General features: G+C 41.0%; 1 protein-coding gene across 2 annotated transcripts in view; it reads left to right on the forward strand.

Moving 5' to 3' along the window:
* Positions 1 to 25,906, forward strand: part of LOC121315171 (solute carrier family 45 member 4-like) — a 60,178-nt gene that overhangs the window by 2,866 nt on the left and 31,406 nt on the right. The window contains exon 1 of one of the 2 annotated variants that reach the window (XM_041249176.1): positions 22,208 to 22,596. The exons of the other annotated variant lie outside the window; for it this stretch is intronic. The gene's annotated coding sequence lies outside the window, so the exon portion shown is untranslated. Of the gene's footprint in view, positions 1 to 22,207; positions 22,597 to 25,906 lie in introns of those variants that run through there. 2 annotated transcript variants of the gene reach the window in all.

Consider the following 25,906-nt stretch of genomic DNA (forward strand, 5'->3'; position numbering starts at 1 on the left):
AGGCATTTTCATTGAAGGGGTGGGGTGGATGATGAAGAGAAGACATAAGTGGCTGTGGTACATGGAAAGGTTGTAATGTCACAGGCAGATGATGTCCGCAGTCCCAATATCAAGAATAAACGATACGGTAGAACCTCAGTATGGATTGATTTTTGTTTGGGTTTTTTTTCTCTGCTTTATAAACAGCCGTTGAACACTGGAGATCATAATTGTCTTCAAAGAATGCTTGTGAATGTGCACTAGCTGTACACTATGGATAGGTCTCCTTTAGGTGATGCTCATACAGTATTTGTTTATTCTGGGCCTATGGAAAGACTGGTTTTGATTGTCACAGATGTCGTCTTGCATGATACACCACGCAAACTCCTATAGGGAGTTGTCCTAAACGAACTGGCACAAGCTTAGCTCTTTGTGGAATACCTGCCACAAGATTTTATTTATTAATTTCCTTTTGATTTATTTGTTGATTTTACTGATATGGTTATGTTGCAGCATACATAATTACTGAGAACATTCCATGTGTTCTCAGGCTGCATTCACACTGGGTCCATTTCATACAGACTTGGTCTGGTTTGTTTAGTTTGAAACATCGTGTCAAGGTCCTTGTTGTTTACACTAACCTGCGAGCAAAGGGACAGAATTGGTTTGGATGCAAGCTGAAATTCGTTTTTTTTGGTCCTTTCCCAGTTTGTTTGTGTTCACAATGCAGTTTACAAGTGCACTCTGCTCGTTTATATGGTATGTGAACTGGATGCTTACAATATCCTGCAAGGCCTATTGAAAGGTGGTAGCTGTAGACTTTATTCACGGCAGATTCAAAACGAGGCTTGCTGTGCAGCTGTTGGCTTCTGGCCGCCAGGCAAACTGCAGTGGAGTTGTAGTCTGAGAGAAATATTGCGTTGCATTGTTGTGTTCCGATTCGCGATGTCTCATCCAGTTTAGCAATGTATCTTCACATAACAATATGAGAAACTTTACCTTGATCTTGGTGCAGGACGCTCTATAGTTTAACAAAATATTTATAAATGGGTAATGTTTTATAAATAAATCCACATACATAGTATATACAGTAAATCATAAAATAAGTGTGTAAATTATATTATGTATGTAACGCTGTAGAGTAATAATCCTTAATGGTCTTTAAAATGTCTTTAATAGTCTTTTTCGGAATATAGTAATCCGTCTCCTATCCGCCCGTCACCGTTTATCCAGCATGGTCCATTTCTTATTGAACAGAAAAGATTAGTTCAGAAATTGTAGATCCTACCAAAGTTTTCACACACCGTGTTGTATGTGCTCCATACGCTGCCATTGCTGGTAGGGTCACGTGAGCTGTTCAGTGTGTTTATTTAAATAAATCCTGTTCGCCTGCAGGGGGCGTATAAACTTCACCCTCCGTCTCGATCTCCTGCCTGTCACTCAGCAGTGAATGCACGCACCCACACGACAGACGGCTACCCTGTCACAAGCATTAATACCCTGTATCTTTCAAAACAAGGGATTTAGGGGAGCTCCCTAATAAAAAATGAATGTCAAAGCTATAATTGTGTGGATATAGTAATTGTCACAGCTGTGTATAATGATATTTTAAGCAGGATTCATTTATCCACCTTTTACATATCCGTCCTTACTCTGGTCTCACCACAGTCAGATACGCAATGGATTACTGTGCTCCTATTTGGAATACTGCTGATCTTATTACAGATGTGATCTACCTATTAGTACTTATCTGGAATACTGAGTATTCTCAATAATAAAATATTAGCTGTACGTAGACATACTGTTTGTGGTATATGGTGGTTATATAGGGTTTAATATGAATTCAGTACAACTGCACAAGATTCAAAACGCAGAGGTAACTTTATACAGAATAGTCAAATATTACATTCAACACGTCGTAAAACATTCATTAGTTATGAAAAATAGCACTTCAAACTTTTTTAAAAGTTATTGGGGAAAAATAAATGTGCTCAACATTCGTGGGACACCCTGTATATGGTGTGTCTACTGATGTACCAATAAAGGGCTTATCAATTAAAAATGTGTACTTGAACTTTATTTAACATCCACTGTGTTAGATATGTAACACAGCACATATTTGTACATTTAAGAAATGATTAAACCAGTTACAGAGCAAAGTGGTAATACTGCAGTATACCTGGGCGTGAACTTCTGTCACTGGGTTATACAAGTTTTTATCAACTCATGTTAAAATAATACAAAGTGTGTTTAAATAAGTAAAGACAGTTTGTCACACAATGCATAACAGAAAGGGCATCCTGCGTCTTATCTGTATTTAGAAACACTGTACAAACACATGATTAATACCAATACATGTAGAAACAATGCACAACCTGGTACTTAATGCCAACACTCTACATACTAGTTAAATTAAACTTTCTCGAAATAAAACTGACACAAACGCTTTTTTTGAGACTATAAGCGAGCCAGACTTGGTGCGTTTCCCAAACGGACGGAGACCATCTCTTTAGGTGGACTCGGTACGGTTAGTTTCCCAAGCAGACTTTGTTGTCCATGCTTCACACCAAACGTACCGAATCGTACAGAGTGTGGACCTAACCCTCTAAACCAGGGGTGCCCAATCCTGGTCCCGGAGGGCTGCTGTCCCTCCTGGTTGTTGTTCCAGCTGTCCATAAATTAATTAATTGGACAACTCAAGCTTCTAATAAGCACTTCATTGTACAATTAAGTAATTTAGGGTACAGTTGGATCAAAAACCAGGAGGGACAACGGCCCTCCAGGACCAGGATTGCCCACCTGTCTGAGCACAACCTTGGTTTATTTTGCACGCACTTGTTGTACATTTTAGTAAGAGAGTGGCGTGCAAAATAAGCTTCCCAAATGGATGGCTTTGTTAGGTGTGCATGCTGGTATAAAGCATATTGCAGTACACTATTAAAAGAACGGTGTTTTTTCCACCACAGACCCCATGTCAGGTGTGTATCCAAAACTAACATCACCAAGGATCTGGTAACTAGTGTGACTAAAACAAACAAGACCTGTTGTGAACCAACACGCACGCTTGACTGACTGTCTAAACCTGTAATAATGGACCAATCCTGTGGCTGTTCAGTGATTTAAGTAGCTTTTGAGACAGTACTGTGTTTAAACAGTTTGGATCTTTCTGTTTTGGAGGGATCAAGTAGTTGTTCATACATGCCGTGTTTCTGTTTTTCACATCTTTCTCTCCAGATCTTGCTGTACTTTTAAAAGTGTGTGTACAGTAAAATGTAAGTGCTGTATATAGTTATGTATGTTTCAGCCAGTTTTGCTTCCATTTTTGAAAATCAACCTGCAATTCTTTGCCTCCTTAAAGTTACCCTCTGTGCTCCGCCCTTCAAAGTGAGTTCAGTGATAGACAGTATAGAGGGCCAAGTCCTAATGTGCCAAACAGTTTAAGAATATGTTGTTGGTATGGCCTGGGGATCCTAACAGACACACTATGGAAATGGTCTCCCCCTCCCCCTCTGTGTACAGTATTAGGCACACTGTACACCTGGGAGACCAACATGTGTTAACTGCGTGCTGAAGACCTGACCTTGCCTCACTGTAATTGTTCTATAAAGCCCTGCTACAGTACGGTGTGTGAAAAGATTGCTGCAAAAGATTGCTCAACGTAGTTAATGGTTGTTTGGTCTCTTGCACTGCTTTCACTGCTCAGTGGGTTTATAGAATGTGAGCATTCTCCAGAAACTATTAAGCAGCCAAAAAGAGCCTGATCATCCATTGGTATTGGTAACGTCTCTAATTGAATGACGTTGTTATGCAGGTGATTGCGCGTTAAGGTTTTAGCCTGCAGCGCAAGTTTTCTGAGTGGTTTCATCAAACCAGTTATGTGCAGCGTCGCAGCAGCATACAGTACAGTGGTTGGGGGTTCTTTTAATCTGACTTTGCCAATAGTTCAGGAATCTCAGATGTACAGTGCTATTTTAAATAAAAATATAGTTCCAAGCATCTCTGACTGGGGTCCAAGCGACAGACCATGTGACCTGTGACGGGATTTCACATGTGGCATAGTACCCCATTAGCCTCTACTAGTCTTTGAACTGTATTCTACCATATATTAATAGTACAATATATGCTGAAATTAGATTTGCTCGTGGCCTCCATGTTTTTTGATGCAGCAACTTTACTTTTAACAAACTTAAAGCCCTGATGTTAAGTATGCAAAGTTTCACTTCAATTCACAAAACTGTTTAGAGCCCATATGGTTTCCGATATTATTATTATTATTATTATTATTATTATTATTATTATATCTTTATTTTTATATAGTGCCTTTCATAGTGGACCACCATCACAAAGCATTTTACAGAGGTAGGCTGTGAGCTGTGCATTATAAGCATTGTCAGAAGGAGGTTAAGTGACCTGCTCAGGGTCACACAGTGAGTCAGTCAGTGGCAGCGGTGGGATTTGAACCAGTGACTTTCTGGTTATAAGCCCTGGTTTAACCACTGGAACACATTGCCTTAGTCTTCATGACCCTATCTGCACTCTGTAAGCAGTTATAAGCCAGTTTTGCATTTGACCTTAATGAGAGGTCAGAGGTTATGATCAAGGCATTTTTTGAGTAGAGCAAATATGAGTTACAATCTGTGTTCTATAGTAACCGTGACCCTATCTACACTCTGTAAACACAGAGCTATCAGCTAGTTTTACATTTAACCTTAAGGAGAGGTCAAAGGTCATGATCAAGGTGATTTTTGGATAAAGCATATATGGGTTCCTATCTTTTCCATAGTAACCTTGATACTATCTGCACTCTCTCTAAGCAGTTATAAGCTGGTTTTGCATTTGACCTTAAGGAGAGGTGCAAGGTCATTTTTGGATAGAACATGCGGTTTTTGAATAGCACATATATGGGTTCCTATCTGTGTTCCATAGTAACCATTTGCAGTCTCTTAAGGAGAGGTCAATGTTCAAGATCAAGATAATTTTTTAATAGTTAAATTGATTGATTTTTATGTAGTGACTGCCTTGAACAAACTTGATAGACAGCCTTGCCAAGGCTATGTATGCAAAGTTTTGCTTCAATCAGTATAACAGTTTCAGAAAAGACGTTAGAATATAATCCAATATGGCTGCCGAATCTTGTGACTAATCGACTTGTCTTGAACAAATCTAAATGTAGGGTGTAAGGGTAATCTGAGCCCCAACTTTCACATCTCTACCGTAAGCGCTTTCAGAGAAGATTTTTTTTTAATTGTCCATAATTCTTGAAAAATCCAATATGGCCACCAAACCATGTGACCTATGACCTTCATTTTCATGCTGGCACAACTTCCCACTGGCCTCAACTATCGTGTCAAGTTTTGTGAGTTTTCATGCAACAGTGTTGCTTTTGCAGACATTTCAAAATGTGGTGGAATAATATTAATAATACAAAAAATAAAATAAAGCGCAAACTGCAGCTTATTCAGTGGCACTGGTCAAACGTGATTTACCCTTCCACAACTACACACTTATATCTAGCAGGTAATGCAGCTTATTCAGTGGCACTGGTCAAACGTGATTTACCCTTCCACAACTACACACTTATATCTAGCAGGTAATGAACACTCAAGGTTAAGTTGTTAAGAGAACTGTATTTTCAGGTGCTGGATGTTTGTCCCGTTTGCTTTAGACTCTCTAGACGGCATCTACCATACCTATAGAGAAAATGACAGTGCAGTTCTGGTTAGCAGGGACTGGAGGATAAGGGGGATTACAGTACATGCACAGATATTTGAGAGCGATGTGATACTCTAGTACAATTTAATTTGCTGCTAGCCTATTGGCTGTCCCTTTATTAAAGCAGTGCGGCTGGCCTATGTACCTGTTGGCACCCGTCTGCCTTTAGTTCCTTTCAAACCACGCACAAGTTGCTCTCTATCAGGGGGCAGACTTTGGAGAGCTTTAAGAGCTGAGCACAGGCCCACACCATACTGCTGTCTCTGGGAGGCAGCTATGACTGTAACCAGGAGACTGGCAGGGTGGACTCTGATGCTGTTTGCAGTTAGACAGGACGAAACCAAATAGTGAAGTAAGTAAATTTATAGTAAGTACATTTTAAATGCTAGTTTTCTGATGTAACTAAGTGTTTAGGTAGGCTGAGGTAGATTGAAGTGAATTTTAATAGCGTGTAAACTGGACCAGCTGTAGTCCTGCAGGACAGTATAAATTGGCAAGCATTCTCTTAGCACAAGGGCAGTCTGAGCTGTGGCAGTCAGTGAAGACAGGTAGACCAAGAATCTTTTCCAAATCTCTCCCAGTGGATACTAGAGGCCTCATTTCTCACTGGCCAAGGCAGGGGCACTGCTGTTATTGCTAATTCTGTGCTCGCTTCCTCAGTTCTTTCTTTGTCAGCCTTTTCTTCATTTGAGCATCTCTCCATCAAGCTACCCTCTCCCATGTCCCTCACCTTTGCTGTTATCTACTGTCCACCAAAGAATAACTCTGCTTTTATTATAGTTTTCGGAATTCCTTTCCCTCATCTGCACGTCTACTGACAAAATCCTACTCCTTGGTGACTTCTTCCCCCCCTAATGACTGACTTCAACATGGTCCTGGACTGTCTTGGGCTCTCTCAATCTGTCAGTGTCCCCACTCATACCCGAGGAAACACCATAGATCTGCTTATCACCAGGGGTCTTGATCTCTCTCTCTCTGACCATTTCTTAATCGCCGCTAATATTAATCTTCCTGCTCCTTCTTCCTTTACTGATACTGTTATTTCCTTCTGTCCCAAGAATCTGCTAAGTCCTTTGAAATTCTCAGATTGTATCTCTTCATCTCCTCTAACTAGTGCTATCCCGTCTTTGGTTGACAATGCGGTGACACTCTACAATGCCACCCTTCCTCAAATCATCAACACCGTTGCCCCGCTTACAACCAGAATGGTCTAGAAAGATTGCAGCTGCCCATCTCAAACTTCGTTTGCTTAAGTCTGCCTCCTGCGAAGGTCATCTGGACTAATGGTTCACAGAGAGATCTGGACCGACCATCTCGGTACCTACAGGCATGCACTCGCTGCTGCCAGGGTGAAGTACTTCTCTGAAATCATAACTCTTTAAGACCATTGACCAAATCCTACATCCAGCCACCAATAGATCCATCTCCTGTTCATCCTCCTCTCTTACCTGTCATGATTTCTCCTCGGTAAAAAATTGACAACATCTATTCTATGCTGTCCTGCCACAAACCCAGTTTTCTACTTGACCACCTTGACTTTCCTCTGGTTACCCTTCCTGCTCTGTCCTCCTCTCCTCTCTCCATTACTGATGTCTCTGGTATACTGTGAAAATCAACTACTGCCATGTGCCCCTTGGACCCTCCATCTCTGTGCTGCTGATCTTGCTGTTTCCACGGTGCACACTCTCAACCTTTCCCTGGATTTAGCCTCGGTTTCTGCTGACCAAGCTTGCCCGAGTTACACTGGTAGTCAGAAAATCCTCCTTTGCATAGCATTCTTCTTGACCGCCTTCAGAAGTGAGCTGGGATCTCTGGAACCTGTCTCTCCTGGATGTCTTGCCTATCTGGACGCATGCAGTCTGTTTTCTATGCTGGATGCAGTGGTGTTGCAAACCCAGTCACTTGTGGTGTCCCTCAAGGGTCTTTTCTTGGGCCTCTTCTCCAACATCTACATGCTTCCTTTGGGTCACCTCATCCGTCAACATAGCCTCATGTTTCACTCCTATGCTGATAACACCCAGCTCTGCTTAAAACTCGACCCTGAATGTCCCTCTGCCATGGTCTGGCTCTTGGCCTTCATTCAAGACATCAAGGCCTGCATGTCTGCCAATTTTCTTCAACTCGACACTAGTAGGATCTAAAACTCAACTTCAGAATCTCAATATAGCTGCCCTGTACCTCAGAAACTGCCTATAGCTGCCTTCCCCCACAGTAGGAAGCCTTGGTGTACTTCTGGACAGCAAGCTCTCCTTTGATGCCCACCTCGTCTGTGGTCAAATTTTCCTTCTACCACCTTCGAAACATATCCACCCCTTCTTGACCAGCTGCACTGGCTATCTGTAAAGTTCAGGATTATTTTCATAACTCTCCTGCTCACCTACAGTGCCCTTCATCACATAGGTCCCGAGTACCTCATCAACCTGCTGACTGTTATGTCCCGGCCCGCAAGCTGAGGTCCTCCAACTCTGGCCTGCTTGTTATCCCCAAGCAGAAGTGCACCACACTTTGAGAACACTCGTTTAGCTTTGTGGCTCCAACTCTTTGGAACTCTCGCCCAGCTTTGGTGCATGATGATCCCACCGTCACTCACTTTAAATCAAAAATCTCAAGACCCACTTGTTTTCTCTTGCTTTCTATGCTCTTTAAGCCTGATAACTGTTATTAGCTGTTGTATCTGTGCTACTCCTGATCTTTCCGTGCATCTTATGATTCTGTATGACATATGCATCCAGAATGCTTTGGAATTTTCACATCAGAGCATTGTATTTACTGTGTTATGCATTATTTTTTTACTGTATCTTGTGAAGAACTTTGTGATAGTGGTCCACTATGAAAGGCGCTATATAAAATAAAGGCTTGATTGATTGATTAATTGAGGGTGCCCTGGGTGTATGTTGTCTGCATATGCCCAAGTTCTAGATTGGCTCTAGCAGTGCCCCTTGAAAAACATGTTAAGTGCAAACATTTGGTGAGCTCTGAAGGTGCCAGACCCACTTTGTTTACCACAAACTGCATTGCAGCATTTAAAGCTGAGAATGTGCAATGTCGACTAGGAGCTACAATATTGCTGCATAATGAGTCTCCGAAGGACTGCCGGTGAGTCAGACCAGAGCTTTAGGGTTTGTGGGGGGTGGGGGGTGGGTGGTTGTGACCTTCAGATGGAGGAAAATTGATTAGCTGCATTTATTCAGTGCATTCAATTGAGTGTTTTTGTTTTTTTTTGTTTTTGTTTTTTTTTATTATAAAGAAGTATATTATAAAGTTATCAATAGGTTATTTTGTGGGGGGGGGGGGGTGAGGGCGGGCGGACGGTAGATCTCCAAGGTTTAAATTCCCATACAAAACAATATGCAGAAACACCTTTCTTGGCAGTAGAGTGGGTTTGATTTATTGTATTTGCCTGTACAGCAAATTCTGTACAGTATGTCCCAGCCAGCAGGCTACTTCAATTCTCATCCTTCTGTCAAACACAGACCTGGTCATTTGCTTCGGAAAGTCTTCCGGCAGTACTTGTTTTTTCCATGTCACTTTACTTGCTGTACAAAATAAACAGTATGCACACCAAATAGATACTTACAACCAAGGGTGCTGTAAATGAATCCATTTGATACTTTTAGTGTTTTTTCAAGGAAAACCATGAAAACAGGAGACGTAATGATTTGGTAACACCTAGAAAAACAAATTGGAGTAAGTTATTAATATTTCCAGGATTTAATTCACGTACTTCACTCGAGCGGTTTTTGAACCACTGTGGTATACATGTCACAGCAAGTTGCACCCGTCTGCAGGAGTTGTGCTTTCCGGTAAACGTTTCCATCCCAGACACACCGGCAATGCAGTCACTGCGTTGAGGGATGCGCGGGATGCAGTCACTGCGTTGAGGGATGCGCGGGATGCAGTCACTGCGTTGAGGGATGCGCGGGATGCAGTCACTGCGTTGAGGGATGCGCGGGATGCAGTCACTGCGTTGAGGGATGCGCGGGATGCAGTCACTGCGTTGAGGGATGCGCGGGATGCAGTCACTGCGTTGAGGGATGCGCGGGATGCAGTCACTGCGTTGAGGGATGCGCGGGATGCAGTCACTGCGTTGAGGGATGCGCGGGATGCGGTCACTGCGTTGAGGGATGGGCGGGATGCAGTCATTGCGTTGAGGGGTGTGAGTAGCCTGGGGTCCTTCTGCTGGAACAGTTCCACAGAACTCTCACACAGCTTTTATCAGTGGAGTGGATCACATGTCATGTTACATGACCACATACATCTGCGCCCGTGAAGGATTCTCAGTTGTTGTTGAGAGTCCTTATCTGCTGTTCTTGTCTGTATTCCAGCTGTTTTTTTGTGAGTTTGTATTTTATTTTGCTCCAAGGTTATTTACCCTTTAGTTTTGTTTTTTGTAGATCTACCATACCCACAGATTATTTCTGTAGGAGAAATTCATCTAGACCTTGAAAGAGAAAGTTGAAAATATTGATAGTCCACAGCAGTCTTTTCTGAAATGCGCCTTTCTCTATCCCATTTGATACAATGCTTAGCCAACCTTATTATTATTATTATAATCCAGCCTCACAAGTCAGAAATGTTCTTATGCAGTACATTGTGTTGCTGGGGGGGGGGGGTTGTGTAAGAAAAGGAATCGAGTTACATAAAGTAGCTTTTCTCATTTAAAAAAATGCTTGGACATTACATGGTTAATATGTGTCTCTAATGTAAATCAATGTAAGTGATAATATAGGGTTAAAAGGACGGCGAACCTCTGTATGTGGGTAATATTGGCATGAGTAGAAGTGAACGGACCAAGGCTGAACGCAGAGGTCTGAGTATAGGCTGTGAGTGCGGTTAACACATACAGTCCTGTAACTGTTACATACAGCTTTGTTATTAATATTCATGGTAAGTATCCATTTATGTTTGTTTTCTAATCATTACCAACCTTGTATTTAGTCCATTGTCAATTTTATTGATAAAAGGGGTGAACCAAAATGTTGATTAAGAATATACTGAGAAGTGTGTGCGGTGCTCGGCCGATTTGTTATGTCACTGTTTTCAATTGGCTTTGCAATTGAATGAAATTCGAAAAGGTGCCTCGTATGATTTTTCTACTTATTTTGTTACAGCAAGTGACGTAAACCATGTTTATATGGAAAATACAGCAAGCTGACGTTGTCAATAGGGTTTCTCTTTGATGTATCGTGGAATACAGGTGAAAAGTGCGCTCTGATTGGCTGAAAGATCCTGAGCGGCCTATAAGAAGTGATGTTGGGTTAATTAACAAGCGCTGCTTAATGCACAACATATCCTTTTAATACCATGAAACCAAAGAACCCTTTGCTTCAATGATAATTTATTAGAGAAGCACAGTATACAATAGATGTGAAAGGAGATCTGGTCTCTCACGCTTCAGTACGCACTGTGATTGAGGTATAATTTCTTTTCTGTCTTTCATTCGTTTCCCTGTGATTGCTATGCAGGTGCAGTTTTACTCAGGGTTTGTCAGATTAAAGTTGCTAAACACCCCTGATTGCTGGTAACCACCCTAACAATTATAAATACAGAAGTGCTTATTTATGTTTCTATTCTGCAGTGGCTTAAGAAAAAAAACACAGATCAGCTAAGTTTATTAAAGGCTCTCATGCTAGCTCAGCTAAACATGTACAGTCTACTGCTGAAAACCCGTGCAGGAAACAAAATACATGGTCTTGTGATTATTATAAAGCTGCTGCTGTTCCTTAAAACAAATCCATAAGCCAGGGGGTCTGTTTTAAGATGTGAGCATGGAGTTAAAGTATTTACCCTGCTCCGATCACAGATCAGATCACAGCGTAGTCTTCTTTGAAAAAGATTTAATAGATTCAATTCATTAAGCCTGTCTTCATGTGTCATGCTGTTTTAAACCCGGAATAATTCTGGTTGCTCTTCTTTGCACTCTTTCTAGAGCAGCAATATCCTTTTGTAGCGAGGTGACCAGAACTGAACACAGTATTCTAGATGAGGTCTTACTAATGCATTGTACAGTTTTAACATTACTTCCCTTGATTTAAATTCAACACTTTTCAGTATATATCCAAGCATCTTGTTGGTCTTTTTTATAGCTTCCCCACATTCTAGATGAAGATATTTCTGAGTCAACATAAACTCTTAGGTCTTTTCATAGATTCCTTATTCAATTTCAGTATCTATGATATTTATAATGCATATTTTATTTCCTGCGTGCAGTACCTTACGCTTTTCTCTATTAAATGTCATTTGCCATGTGTCTGCCCAGTTCTGAATCTTGTCTAGATCATTTTGAATGACCTTTGCTGCTGCAACAGTGTTTGCCACTCCTCCTATTTTTGTGTCTTCTGCGAATTTAACAAGTTTGATCACTATACCAGAATCTAAATCATTAACGTAGATTAGGAATAGCAGAGGACCTAATACTGATCCCTGTGGTACTCCACTGGTTACCACACTCCATTCTGAGGTTTCTCCTCTAATCAGTACTTTCTGTTTTCTACATGTTAACCACTCCCTAATCCATTTCCATGCATTTCCTTGAATCCCTGCTGTGTTCAGTTTGGGAATTAATCTTTTATGCAGGTCTTTGTCAAAAGCTTTCTGGGACTCTAAATAAACCATGTCATATGCTATGCAGTTATCCACTGTCAGTGTTGCATCATCAAGCAGGTTAGTTAGACACGTCTCCCTTTCCTAAAACCATGCTGACCGTCTCCCAGGATAGTGTTACCATATAGATAATTTTTCATTTCGGATCTTAGATTCCATAAGTTTACATATAATAGAAGTCAGGCTTGTTGGTCTGTAGTTACCTGGTTCGGTTTTGTTTCCCTTTTTGTGGATCGGTATTACGTTTGTAATTCTCCAGTCTGCCGGTACAACCCCTGTCTCAAGAGACTGTTACATGATTAGTGGCTTGTAAATAACTTCTTTCATTTCTTTGAGTACTATTGGGAGGATCTCATCTGACCTAGGGGATTTGTTTATTTTATTTTTGTTCTTGGTCCCCTTTTAAACGCTTTGTAAAGTGCCTTTTATTTCTCTGAATATTGTTTTTAATTGATCTATTAAACCATTTTGGTGGTGTTTTTTTTTTTTTTTTTTTTTTTTTTAAGATTTGGGTGTAATTGTGCCTCTAGTAGTACATTTAAAAAAAAACAGCCATCCTTTTTCTGTGGGTGTTTTCTTTGTTTTACTCCAATCTACTTTTGTTAGTCTCTGTTGCATACGTTTATAGTTTTGTCTTTCTAAAATTGTAAGCCTGAGCTTTAATCAGTAGTTTTGGGGTTTTAAAAAGCACTTCAAATGAGACCATGTTGTGGTCTAAGTTTGCCAGTGTTTCTCTGATCTCTGTGCTAGTTATTCTGTCTTATTTGAAAAGATTAAAAAGAATAAAATATACTGAACCTTAACTTCAAAAATACAAATACTTACTGATCAAATGTATGTAAATAATAATAATAATACAAGTCTTATAATAATCTATCTAGTTATAGTTTAAATTGTTATTGAATAGACATTAATTTTAATTCTGAAAAACTATTTATATTTTTCTAAAGAAACACATGAACAAAGTTTGTACTTTTTAATAGTTATCGGACACATTGCTTAGTATTTTTTTCCTCTCTCAGAAATGTGGGAAGGAGATTTGGTTAATTGAGTTCAATCTGATATCCCAGCACCTCTAGCTGACATACTGCTTTGTCTTTTAAACTCAAATAAGTGTAAACTACTTAGTGGTAAATACATGGAATTGATTTTCAGCTGAATCTGAGTATAGATCTGAAATCGTTTCAAGTCCGTCCAGCAGAGATTAGTTTTTCTTAAGTATCGTGATACGTTTCGTGACCTTGGTGGATCGTCTCACCCCTACGAAGTGGTATTTCACATGTCATTCATGAGGAATGCTCATAATCAGAGCTGCATTGTCTTCGATCGACTTGCTTTTAAAGATCATACCTGCTTCCTGTTGTCCCACTTAGGCAGCTGGAGTAGGTCCAGTATACTGTAATGCAATCTGTTTATTCTAAAAGCCATTCATAAAAGGCGAAACTGGCTGTACAGCATTTTCATTCAATTCACAGAACAGGAACATGGCTTTTCTTACATGTTATGTATATAGCGTTATTTTTTGGCAACAACACATTTTTCTATTATTATTTTCATACAGTTCATCATTTCCTAACCGTAATTCCCACCTGTCTAGACAAACTAGTACCGGATCTGTGATCCAGGACCCAAATGAACCCCTCCTTATATAGCTTGTAGAATTCTGATACTGAATCCTGCTCGGATGTCTGCATTGTGTGTCAACCCATGCTAGTTTAAGTGTTACTGTTAGTATTTTAATTGTTGTTGTAATTTATTTATGTTTTAATTTTTTTGCTTGTTTTGTATATCTCTTTGGGATGGTGTGCCATGAAAGGTGCTATATAAAAATACATTGATGGATTGATTGATTTGAGCTCAGTACAACCATGGGCACTGTAACATTGTGTTACAATTATATCTTGTATTAAATAACACACACCAAAAAGAACTCATTCTAAAGGTGTGCAAGCTTTGAAAAACACTTATGTCCAAGGGACAACATGCTAGAAAAATCTACTTGTCCTTAATCAATTGGTGATTTAAGAGGGGCCAATCTAGTCTTGTAGCTTGCCTGGTTCATGAAATTTAAGATATACACAAGGTTCCCTGTGACCCGACCTCACCTCAACAAATTTATAACATATTTTAAGGAAATGTACCTTTCAGTGCAGTTTGGAACACATTTTGCTAGTAAATTAAGTAACATAGTAATAATATAACTATATTAAGGAATACTTGGAGTTATTCAAATATAAAAGTAGCTTCTGCCTGTTTTTTTTTTTTCCTCTCTTTCCACTCACTCTACCAGGGCTGGCGTTAGGGGGTAGCAAGCAGGGCAGTTTCCCAGGGCCCCTCGCCACACAGGGCCCCGCAAAGCTAAGTTACATTATATCTACAGCGCCACTGGATAAATGTAATGCAAGTATTTCAGTCATTTTAATCTCTGAAAGTGGAAACAAATCACACTAAAGTCTAAAAAATAATAAAAAACTGTATTGCTGAACAAATTCATATCGCATTTTATTTGTAAATTAATTTGCTTACTGAATGGCAGCTTTCTCATGTTTATTCGATATGTTACGCCTGCATTTTGAAAGAGTGAATCGCGCGGCCGATTGGTTGGATTGGAGAGAGAGAGCGCAGTATAATTAGATGATCACTGAGGCAAGTACTTTACTTTCTGTTAAAATTATTGGCAGGTTAGGGGGCTCCTGACTGGTGTATCCAGTAAAGGTGCTCCGCGTTGAGTGCAGGATGCACGCTTGTTGTGTGAAATTTAATTACTTTAAATTTAAAAGGAAGTTGATGTGGAAGTAAATAAGACAATTACTTCACAGAGTAATTTTAAAAGGTCCTTTATTATTTCACACACACACACACACACACACACACACGCAGTTACATACACAGATGCTATACTGCGAATAACGATATCCCTAACGGGACACAACCCAACAAGGTTACATACAAAGATTATATTAACCACAGATCAATACAATCCATGAGACGCAACTGAACTAATTCTTACCCTTCCAAGCGGATCGGGAGAGCCCTTCGACCCTGGTAAGAGAAAGCAGCTGTCTCCAAGAAATTACTGAGCAGGACTGTGCGCTAATCCTCACGGCTGACTCTCATCAGAGCAGGGGAGAACCCCGTCCTTTATAACTTACCAAGTTAGGCTTTTGCATGCGAGAGAGTAATTGGCCAGATCACTCCCTCGAGGCTCGGCCCTCTGAATAGACCATTCCTTTCCCTAGAACATTCTAACCAAAACAAGTTATATAAACGTGACAAAAACAAGTTATATAAGATATGGGGTTATTATAGGGCAAGGGCAAAGATGAACTCGAACGCATTTCTAGAACTTTCTAGAACACACTTTTTTTTTATTACAACGCTATAGCCTGGACTCGAACCGGCGATTCCCAGGCTATTCCATTGCCGGCTGTGGGCAGGAGTTCACAGGGGGCATGCACAATTGGCCGAGCGCCCGGTGTAGGAGGGCTTAGGTTAACCAGGGTGTCCTCAGCTCACCGTGCACCAGCGACTCCTGTAGTCTGGCAGGGCGCCTGTGGACATGCCTGTTAGCTGCCCGGGAGCTGCGTTATCTTCCGACGCTGTAGCTCTGAGCTGGCTGCATGGTGAATCCGCAGTGTGTAAAGAATCGCCGGCGGGCGGCTGACGGCACATGCTTCGGAGGACAGCGTGTGTTCATCTTCACCGCTCCCGAGTCAGAGCAGGGGTGGTAGCGGTGAGCAGAGCATAAATAATAACTGCATACTCCTAAATTGGGACAAAATAATAAAAATAAATGGCGCTATCAATATATATATATATGCCCATATATATATATATTAAATATAGATATATATATAGATTAGTAGGGTTAAGTTAAACAAAACTGCTAATATTGAGGCTGATGACTTGAATCTCGATATGTTCAGCTGTAAATGCCTTGCCAACTGGGCTGTGTCTAATTCACCTCTGGAGGTGTTAAACTGCTACGCTGAAAAATTGTTGGATCTGTACCAAAACGTAAGCATTGCGTCTCCTTTTTGACTGTACCTGTAACCGTGGCCTCAGGAGAGAGAAGCATCTCTGGTTTAAAGTTAGTCAATCACTATTACGTTCAACAATGTCACAAGATCGACTGAATGGTCAGGCTGATAGTTCATCTGAACACGAAATCTGTAGCAAGTTGGACTTCTCTAAAATAATTGAAGACTTTGTCTCCTCTAAAGCAAGGAAGGTCTAACTTCTAATTGATTTCTGTGAGTTTGTCATGTTTCATGCTCTTTAAGAAATGTGTTTTTTTTTTTTTTTTTTATTCTTGTGTAAAAGTCCTTTTTATGCTTTATTATGCTTCCAAGCCAAAAGCTGGGAAGCCTATTGTTAATGTTAAGATTTTTTTTTTTTTAAATAATCTTTTTATTTTTTTTTCTTCCCAAAACTTTAAACTGCTGCTGGCTGTGTGACTGATCAGGTTCTGGCTTGGCAGGTAACAAGCTGGATACACTGGCTGTCTTATGCTGAAAAGCTTTTGCTGCAGCGTCCTTGCAATTGGCGCCGTGACGCATTTTTCGATAAAACCTTTCAAAATCTTCTTAGGAACCGGTGAAGTGATTGAAACTTGGAACTTGGCATATATCGTCAGCATCCAAACCTGCATCAAGTTTGCAAAGCAGAAGTTTCTGTGATAAATTTTAATGTCAAAATGGCTGCCACAAATCTTATCGAAACGCGCCCTTAACAGCAAACTGCTGCTATTTGAACACTGTTTCACCAACAAACTCCAAACATGGTAGTTATTGTCCCAGTAACAATGGAATACAAATATGTCAAAAAGGTTATGTTTTATAAAACAAGATGACCGCCAGGTGTATGATTACGTCTCAAATTTTAATACTGCCTCAGTTGACAAACGGTTTTCTTGACTAACTCGAAACTTCACAAGCTTCATCAATACAACTGACTTTTAGGAAACTTGTGTTAAACAAGATGGCTGCCTGACACATTTTTGAAAAAACAAACTTTCAAAATCTTCTTCTGTGGAACAGTTGAAGTTGCTGATTTTAAACTTGGCACATTGAGAACTAAACACACTTAGACGGGTACCCGTACTGGGCAATGTGACCATTATGGAATTGATGAAACCGAAACGTTGCAATAATCCAATATGTGGGCAGAACGTGGTGGCCCCCTCGTTAGTTTCTGCCTTGGGCCCCAGTGAGTGTAACGCCAGCCCTGCAAGCTGAATTCAACTCCTGATGTTCAGGTGTTTTAGTTTGCTGCATCACAGATACAAAATCATTGCCAATTATTACTGCTGCTTTGTGGAATTCCAATTTTTCTTGATGTTCCTTCAGTTTTGTAACTGCTGACCTTCAGATTTTTTAAATGACTTAAATGTAAAATGTGTATAAACCTGTCAAGTTTCTCTGCATTTTTTTACTGTTTCTCTAACAAAATACATGCAGTTTTACAGTTGCTCCATCAAATTCAAATCCTGTTTTTTTTTCTTTTGTTTATTTCTATTATATGCTTATTTTTTTAAACAGTGTGTAACATGTTCCAGCTATTTTTCATCATCTAACAGCTTGTCCCATTATGGTTAACTGGAACACTGCTGCAGCTGGGTGATCCTGGTTTCAACCAGGTAACCAACCAAAACCCAAGTGTTATTTTTAGATTATATTCAAAGTGGTTTGGTTTAACTTGTACAGTAAGTGTCAATGTTCTGTAAGATTTTTGATTATGCTGACTATCAACATGTTATATCCGTTGTTCGCTTTTATCTTGTCAGCATGATGCAGCAGTACATTTTGAACGTAGTCTCCACAAACAGCACTGAGAGCTACTGTAGTGGTGTGTCTGAGAGCGAAGGGGGATAGCCATCCAACTCCTACCTGACCTAAGGTCTGCTTCAGTCTCTCTCTGTAGTTTAGTCATCCCAGTTGAAATGTATGTAAACCAGCATAACATTTAATTCTTAGTTCATTCTTATTTGAATTCCATACTGTATTTGCAACACAGTTTGAAATAAAGTTGTCTTGCGCATTACTTTCTACAGTACATAGTTTTTTGCTGATGCAATACTGCATGTCCTGGTGACTCACTAGAACACCCTCGTGATCTCCCCAGGATTGCAGCATATCAAAGCTGCGAGTGTAATAAACCCATATACAGTATGCTGTGTTACAATGTACATGTCTTCTGTATAAAATCAAAGTAGAATAATTACGTTTAAACATCCTCTTTACCTTGTACCGCCCCTTTGCTGTTGAGTACTGTTTCAGTCAGAGAGAGATAGAGAGAGGGCTGGTAGGAGGATGACTGAGATTGGTTGCTCGCTTTTGTTTTATTGTGTCTTCAGATGCTGTATTACATTGTTTTAGTTTATTACAGTTAAGTAGAAGTCATGCTGACAATGCGTGATCTGGGACTCCTGCTTAATGAATAAACCCAGCTTGACTGCCACAAGGGTTTTTATGTTTTCACTCCTACCTCTTCACATTGTAGAGCCCAGAACTCCATAGACTGTATTTAACTAACATTGCTTTTCACTTGCATTACTTGCTGTTTTTTTTTATTTGAAATCAAAATACTTTTGCATCTCAAATTGTGGGTTTGTCTCCCTGATGCTTCTAAACCACCGAAGCACTCGCTGCTTTGTATAAATCCTCATTACAGCCAGTAAAGACTCCCCTCCAGCCTCTGAACTCTAAACTATGTTTGAAAGATTTAAACGTGTGTACTTCCACGTTCTCTTTGTGAATTTGCCCTGTTCAGCAACACTTAATTAGCTTGTATAATGAAGGCTATATCTTGGGAACCATTTGTCTGGCTGTAATAAAGTGTGTGCAGCATGCTTGGGCACTGGCACCAGCTGTTTATGTGGCTATGTACTTTTGTATTTACACTGACACCTGTGATTCTGTAATTGTTGTATGTCATATGAACCATACAAATACATCAGTGTTGTGAGTTTGCCTAAATAAAACATGTTGCTGGCCATTGCATTACAGTTTGCACTCCCTACAGCCCTGGAATGCCCACAAACAACCGCTGTTTATACCAGATTTACGGTTTTTATTTAGCTGCTCGAGAAACCAGATATACTTGCATACAGTACTGGCAAAGTAGGTTACAGTAGGATACGTCTGGCGTTCTCTCTTCTCCAGTGCCCGCAGTAACAGGAGAGCAGAGAGAGCCAACGTCACGGGATTCAGAGCACAAGCCTCTGCTAAATATAAAGACAGGGATGATAGCCTTAGAATAGTCCTGTAAGCTTGCTGGTCCGTTGTCAGGGCTGCTAAAGAACATGTCAGTGATGTAACGGTAGCTTCTGTCTCCTCTTTATACTGATCCAGAAAAAGATTTCCTTGGATACGGAGGTATCTGATCCAGAAAAAAAGATGTTCCCCCTTGGAATACGGGAGCGGAAACCCATGGTGCACACCCAACCCCCCCCCGTCTAGCAGGGGATGCTGCAAGCAATGATATGCAAAACATCCCCTAGAGGACTGGGATTGGAATAGCAGAGTGGTTTAACTGCCCACAAAATTAAGTCTCGGAACATTCCTAGTAATTCTTCAATTGGCCCTTTTGGAGCTTTGTAAACAAAGAAGTTTACTGCTAAACTGCAAAATTACCATTCGTATTTACTGCAGTAAACTTTGTTTAGCACGTCATACAGAACTAACTGTAAAGTATGGCAATGAAACCCTTGTTGTTAAAGTGGAATTCAACTTGGCTGGAACTCAAATCACAAGGAAGTCAGGTGTCAAAGGTCACTTTAGCAGGGTAGCAGAATGTCCTAATCTTTTGACACAGCTCTTACATAACCTGCTGGACACAATGGCGTGGAGGGCGGAGGCGACCCCGGGGGCGGAGGCGGGCGGGCGGGAGGCGACGACATACGGGGGGCCCAAATCCCTGCTGCTGCTGCTCGACATAAAGCCCTACCAAATCCTTCGGCGCACATTGTGTGTGTGGATGCGAACATTCTTCAGCCCTGCTCTTTACTCCCTGCCTCCCGACAAACTGTTGGTCAACTTGTCCATGGGAAAGGGTGAAAGATTTCAATGTGTTCATTGTAAACTATGTAGGTGAAGGAATATGTTTCTTTGCACTTGTTGTCTTTCTCTTGAATGTTAATGGTTGTTTAGCCTGCACAGTGCTCAGTGACTTCAGTACTATAGCCTGACCTGCTTGCCTATCCATTGTTAACCTTTAACTAACTAGGGAATTACAGTCACTAGACCTGTCTTCAGCCTAATATTTTAGGGAGCTTGTTGATGCATGCTGCCTGCACTGCTTCCCTTGGTAACCACAGTGAAAACAATAAGCATGAACTAGTTTAAAAAGCCATGCATGGGAAGCTTAAGGCATTCCCTGCCAAATGAATAACAGTGTTAAGGGTGCACATTAATACATTTAAATTGAAATAAGTGAGTTGCCATGGCATAAAAAGCCTACAAATACCTTCACTGTTTGTTTTCAAAACATTTACAACACTGTACTATTGGGTTGGAATAATAATCGATTATCGTGATGTTATTGATAATGGTTTTACATCGATAATGTTATTGCATGGAAAAATTACCGATAATCATTATCGTCTGTTACATAATGATACACTTGTGTGTAACAGCAATTCTGCATTGAAGCAGTAAGTGATACTGAACTGTCTGATTGAAGCAGTAAAGGGCTCTGAACTGTCTGATTGAAGCAGTAAAGGGCTCTGAACTGTCTGATTGAAGCAGTAAAGGGCTCTGAACTGTCTGATTGAAGCAGTAAAGGGCTCTGAACTGTCTGATTGAAGCAGTAAAGGGCTCTGAACTGTCTGATTGAAGCAGTAAAGGGCTCTGAACTGTCTGATTGAAGCAGTAAAGGGCTCTGAACTGTCTGATTGAAGCAGTAAGGGGCACTGTCTGTGTGAGGTGTAAGACACTTTTGACAGAGGCAGGTACTTGCGGACCCTGTTGCACGTTGAAAGCCCCTGTTGCACGTATATATTAAACAAAAATGCACCCAAACAGGCAACAAAAATAAACCAGTTAAACAAAACAATTGTCAAGCACTTTACAAAACAAAAAGGAAATCGCAACCAAATACCTGCAGACAAATAGGGCTGCTGCCCCGAATGGAACCTCTAGCTCCCTTTTATACACCTGTGTGAGCATCTGCTTGTACCAATTACTTAATGATCCCACCACCACACTGACACATTTTTCAGGGAAGGGGAATTAACCTACACTCACTGAACGCGGGTGCCTGCGTTGGGTTCACACTGGAGATGTGTGCAGCTGCACTCTCTGAACGCGGGTGCCTGCGTTGGGTTCACACTGGAGATGTGTGCAGCTGAACGCGGGTGCCTGCGTTGGGTTCACACTGGAGATGTGTGCAGCTGCACTCTCTGAACGCGGGTGCCTGCGTTGGGTTCACACTGGAGATGTGTGCAGCTGAACGCAGGTGCCTGCGTTGGGTTCACACTGGAGATGTGTGCAGCTGAACGCGGGTGCCTGCGTTGGGTTCACACTGGAGATGTGTGCAGCTGCACTCTCTGAACGCGGGTGCCTGCGTTGGGTTCACACTGGAGATGTGTGCAGCTGAACGCGGGTGCCTGCGTTGGGTTCACACTGGAGATGTGTGCAGCTGAACGCAGGTGCCTGCGTTGGGTTCACACTGGAGATGTGTGCAGCTGAACGCGGGTGCCTGTGTTGGGTTCACACTGGAGATGTGTGCAGCTGAACCCGGGTGCCTGCGTTGGGTTCACACTGGAGATGTGTGCAGCTGAACCCAGGTGCCTGCGTTGGGTTCACACCTTTTTTCCCCATCAGCCGGCCCCTTCAGAGTTAAGCATGTAATCCAACCCTTTTCTTTTTTAGACTGCTTGTCATTATGCAAGCAGTTCATCGTAGGGTCTTGGCAGACACACTATTGCGGTGCTGCCGAAGATCTCTCTGGATTTGATGTTGTGGATTTAGCTTTTGTTTTGGATTATAAAGATTGCTTTCTTGGTGAGAATAGGAATCCTTAACACTGGCACTTAGCAGGCATGTAGATACGGCACTGAAATCCAACCCAGCGGAGTTTTCCAATACAATTTATTACCACAGATGATCACATAAAAATGCTCAGGACGCAGTCTTCAGCCTTGCCATTTGATTTTCAGCAAGAAACAGAATTTCTTCTTTTCAGGTGAACTTTTGCCACTCAAGTGTTTGGATTGCAATGTGATATTAGAAGGAACCCCTGTGACTGTGTGTGGGTGAGGATCCCGGGGGAAGCAAGGGCTGCCTGACAGGAGATCTGAAGGTGTGTTTTAAGATAAAAGGGGGGTGGAGGTGGGGGGGGGGGGGGTGCAGGGCTTCTTCAGTTCAGAGGCTTAATAAATTCAATGCAGTATTTATATTGGTGCAGTAAGATTAAGCTTTACTAACAGTAAGAATATATCCCTTAAGTCTGCCCCCAGCACTGCACAGTACCGAATAAGAATTTGCTTTCTGTAACTCATGACAGTAAATCTTGTATTCTTTATAAATATGGCCTGTGAATTTGTTAGTCGTCAATGCAAGTGAATGGTTTAGTCAAGTGTATAAATCAAATTGATTGTGATTTCTGACATTTCCTTCAAGCAGGAGGACAGCTTGTCTATTTTGAAATTGTGTGACCCAGATTCGATTGTTAAGTAGTCGGTTGCAAGGTAATTCCGTTCTCATTGTGCACTACTAGGGTAATTCTGTTCTCATTGTGCAATACTAGGGTAATTCCGTTCTCATTGTGCACTACTAGGGTAATTCCGTTCTCATTGTGCACTACTAGGGTAATTGCAAAGTTGCAAGTTATTAAAGCGCTGTTTGTCTTTCTTGTAAAAAGAGGAAGCAGCAGCCTCCAGGGGATGTTAGACTGGGCTGTCCAGACAATGCAATGTGCTGTTAGTCATCCTTACCATGCAGGATTACAATAAATGTCTACAGTTAGTGTTATTGTACTCGATGATGCCCTGTTACATCTAGGGTAACTGAAATCTAAATGTTAAGTTAAAATGGACACACCGTGCCAGCAGTCCTTCAGCATAATCAAACGTATTTCAAGGTACCTGGCATGGTGTGTAGCTTGTACAAGTAGTACATGGCACAAAGCCTCAAGTATGTTTGATGGAAGGCAGAATCAGCAACCCCATTATTTTTTACCCTTAACTTTAGCAGTGGACCCCAGCTTCAGTTGCTGTTACCTTCTGTTTATTTTGGATGCCACGCTACCACCCTCTGGGACAGCAGGTCAAAGGTTTTGTCCTGCACAGAAATAAGAGCTGATTATTTATAACTGTCTGTGGTGGAGGCCTCTGGATAGAAAGTTACAAGACCAGCGCAATAAGAAACACATCGGTGGGGAGGTTCTGTGTCGCTGCACTTCTATGCAATGTGGTGTTTTCGTGTGTTTGCCTCCCTAGTTTATTTCTGCAGACAGTCTTGTTGTCTTTAAATGCTGGGGCTTGCTTTGTTTTGATGTGATGCAGTAATTTAAGAAGCACCCTTTTTTTTTTAAATCCCAAAAATGTTTTATTTTGATCTTTTTGCCTTTAATCATGTATGTGCATAAAGACTAGGCCTCTACACACCAGACACAAAGCGACAAGCGAAGATCAGCAGTGATGCGACAAAATTAATAGAACCTATACTTCTTGATATATATCTTATATACCACAGGCGACACTGGTGTGACATAAAATAAATAGGATTGAGCAATCTGAGAACAGCTTCAATGCATGTGGACCAGCAGGGTGAAGCAGAATCCAAAATGATGGAGGAAACAATAATACTTGACGTTGAAAAAATACCCAGAGCTTTATGCCAAAGATCATTGTAATTTATAAAGATACAGATCTGAAAGATAATATATGGGAGTCAATTTCAAAGGCACTGGATAAGCCTGGCATGTATGATTTATTGCCATATATGTTGAAATACTTTCAGAGAAGAAACCTCATAAATTTCCACATCATGTTGACGAATATGTTCCAGTCTCGATCATAGTTTTGTCAATAGCAACTTTTAATAGTTTATAGATCTGGCCATTTTCAAATGTGTCACATTGCATCTGTGTCACTGTAGGTGTGCGGTCATGTTGCTGCATGAAAAATCATCTGTTATGTAGCGGCCTAAGAGTGTTAGTAGTTTGGGGTCCTTCTGTTTTTAAGCCTGCACCCTCGCCCCGTAAGTGGCTGGTTTTCTCTGCAACAGATGAGTTTCTTGCAGCCCCTCTAAGATTAAAAGCATGAGTCTGGTGTTTGCATTGGAAATGGGATGAGGGGTTTCCAGAGTTCAGAGCTTGTTTACAGTCAGATGAGAAGTGGGCTGTCCCTCCACCTGTCCAGTCAGCATGCTTCCCAAACCCATGCTTTCTAATACAGGAGTAAACACACACAAGGGGGACCATTGCTATTAGCAACTTGACGACTCTCAGGGTCACTTCCGTCTCTGAGAGACATTTTATTCGTTAATGTAGCTACAGTTGCTTATCGGGCCTGAACTTGTTTTTACAAAGCCTGCTGATGCTGTTTGTCAAGTGGCTGCCTTCTCTTGTTGGCTATTGACAACAGACACAGTAGCCATTTTTGTTTTTGTCCTTAGTTGCTGCTTAAACATGGTTGTGGCTTTACTGGAATGTGAGGTTCTCTCTCCTATCTGTGAAGACGCAAAATCTCTAGTGGTTTATTTTCAGTGGCACGTGTTAATATCCATAAATAAATAAACCGTGAATGTTGGAAGACACACAGCTGACAAGCAATGGGTTACTGAAATGTTGACAGTGTGCCAGGGCCAGTATCTGAGTCACCCCAAAAAAGTGCTGGAACGCAATATATCATTTCAGCAACAGTTAAAAATGAACTAAGAATAACATACAGTAGAAGCCTGTTCATCCGAACAGCTGGGGGAACATAGCAATGGGTCCTATTAATGAGTGTTCAGATGTTTACAAAAACAGCAATACATATTTTGAACTCTAAAGGTTTGAACCGTGATATACAAGTACATTAAAGGTAAAACATTCAAACAAGTGAAACACTGTGTTTTATTTGTATGCACATGCATGTCAGTTCATTTCTTTAAAATGTTTAAAAAAAACTAAAAAAAAAAAACTCATTGAGAGGTGCTGTGTGGTCTCCTGGCTGCATGTGTTTTGAAGGCTTTTTGGTAAAATTCACTGCAGGAATTGTATAATTTGTTTTGTGTTATTGACAGTTGTGCTGGATTGATATGTCTGTCTAGGTTTTCAGTGAGGAGGATTCTGGTAGTAGATCTGTGATATTATGCTGGGGTAACGTCTAGGGTCGAGTGAAGGCTGACAAATCGGAGCTAAAGAATTTTTCTTGCCATTGTATAATATTGTTTATTGGGGGGGGGGGGGGGAGTAGTTTTATAATATTGGACAGGGTTACCGATAATGAAAACATTAGGTTATTATCATAACCCTGGTTCACTGAAATAGGAATATTAACCATTACAAAATGGGTGTTCCCCTTTAAGACATCCGAACCTGAAAACTTTATACCAAAAACACTTGTCATGGGAGGGTGTCGTAGTGCTGCTCCGCACCTAATGTCCCCTTGGGAATATTAACC

This window comes from Polyodon spathula, chromosome 4, assembly GCF_017654505.1.
Source record: "Polyodon spathula isolate WHYD16114869_AA chromosome 4, ASM1765450v1, whole genome shotgun sequence".
NCBI lineage: Eukaryota > Metazoa > Chordata > Actinopteri > Acipenseriformes > Polyodontidae > Polyodon > Polyodon spathula.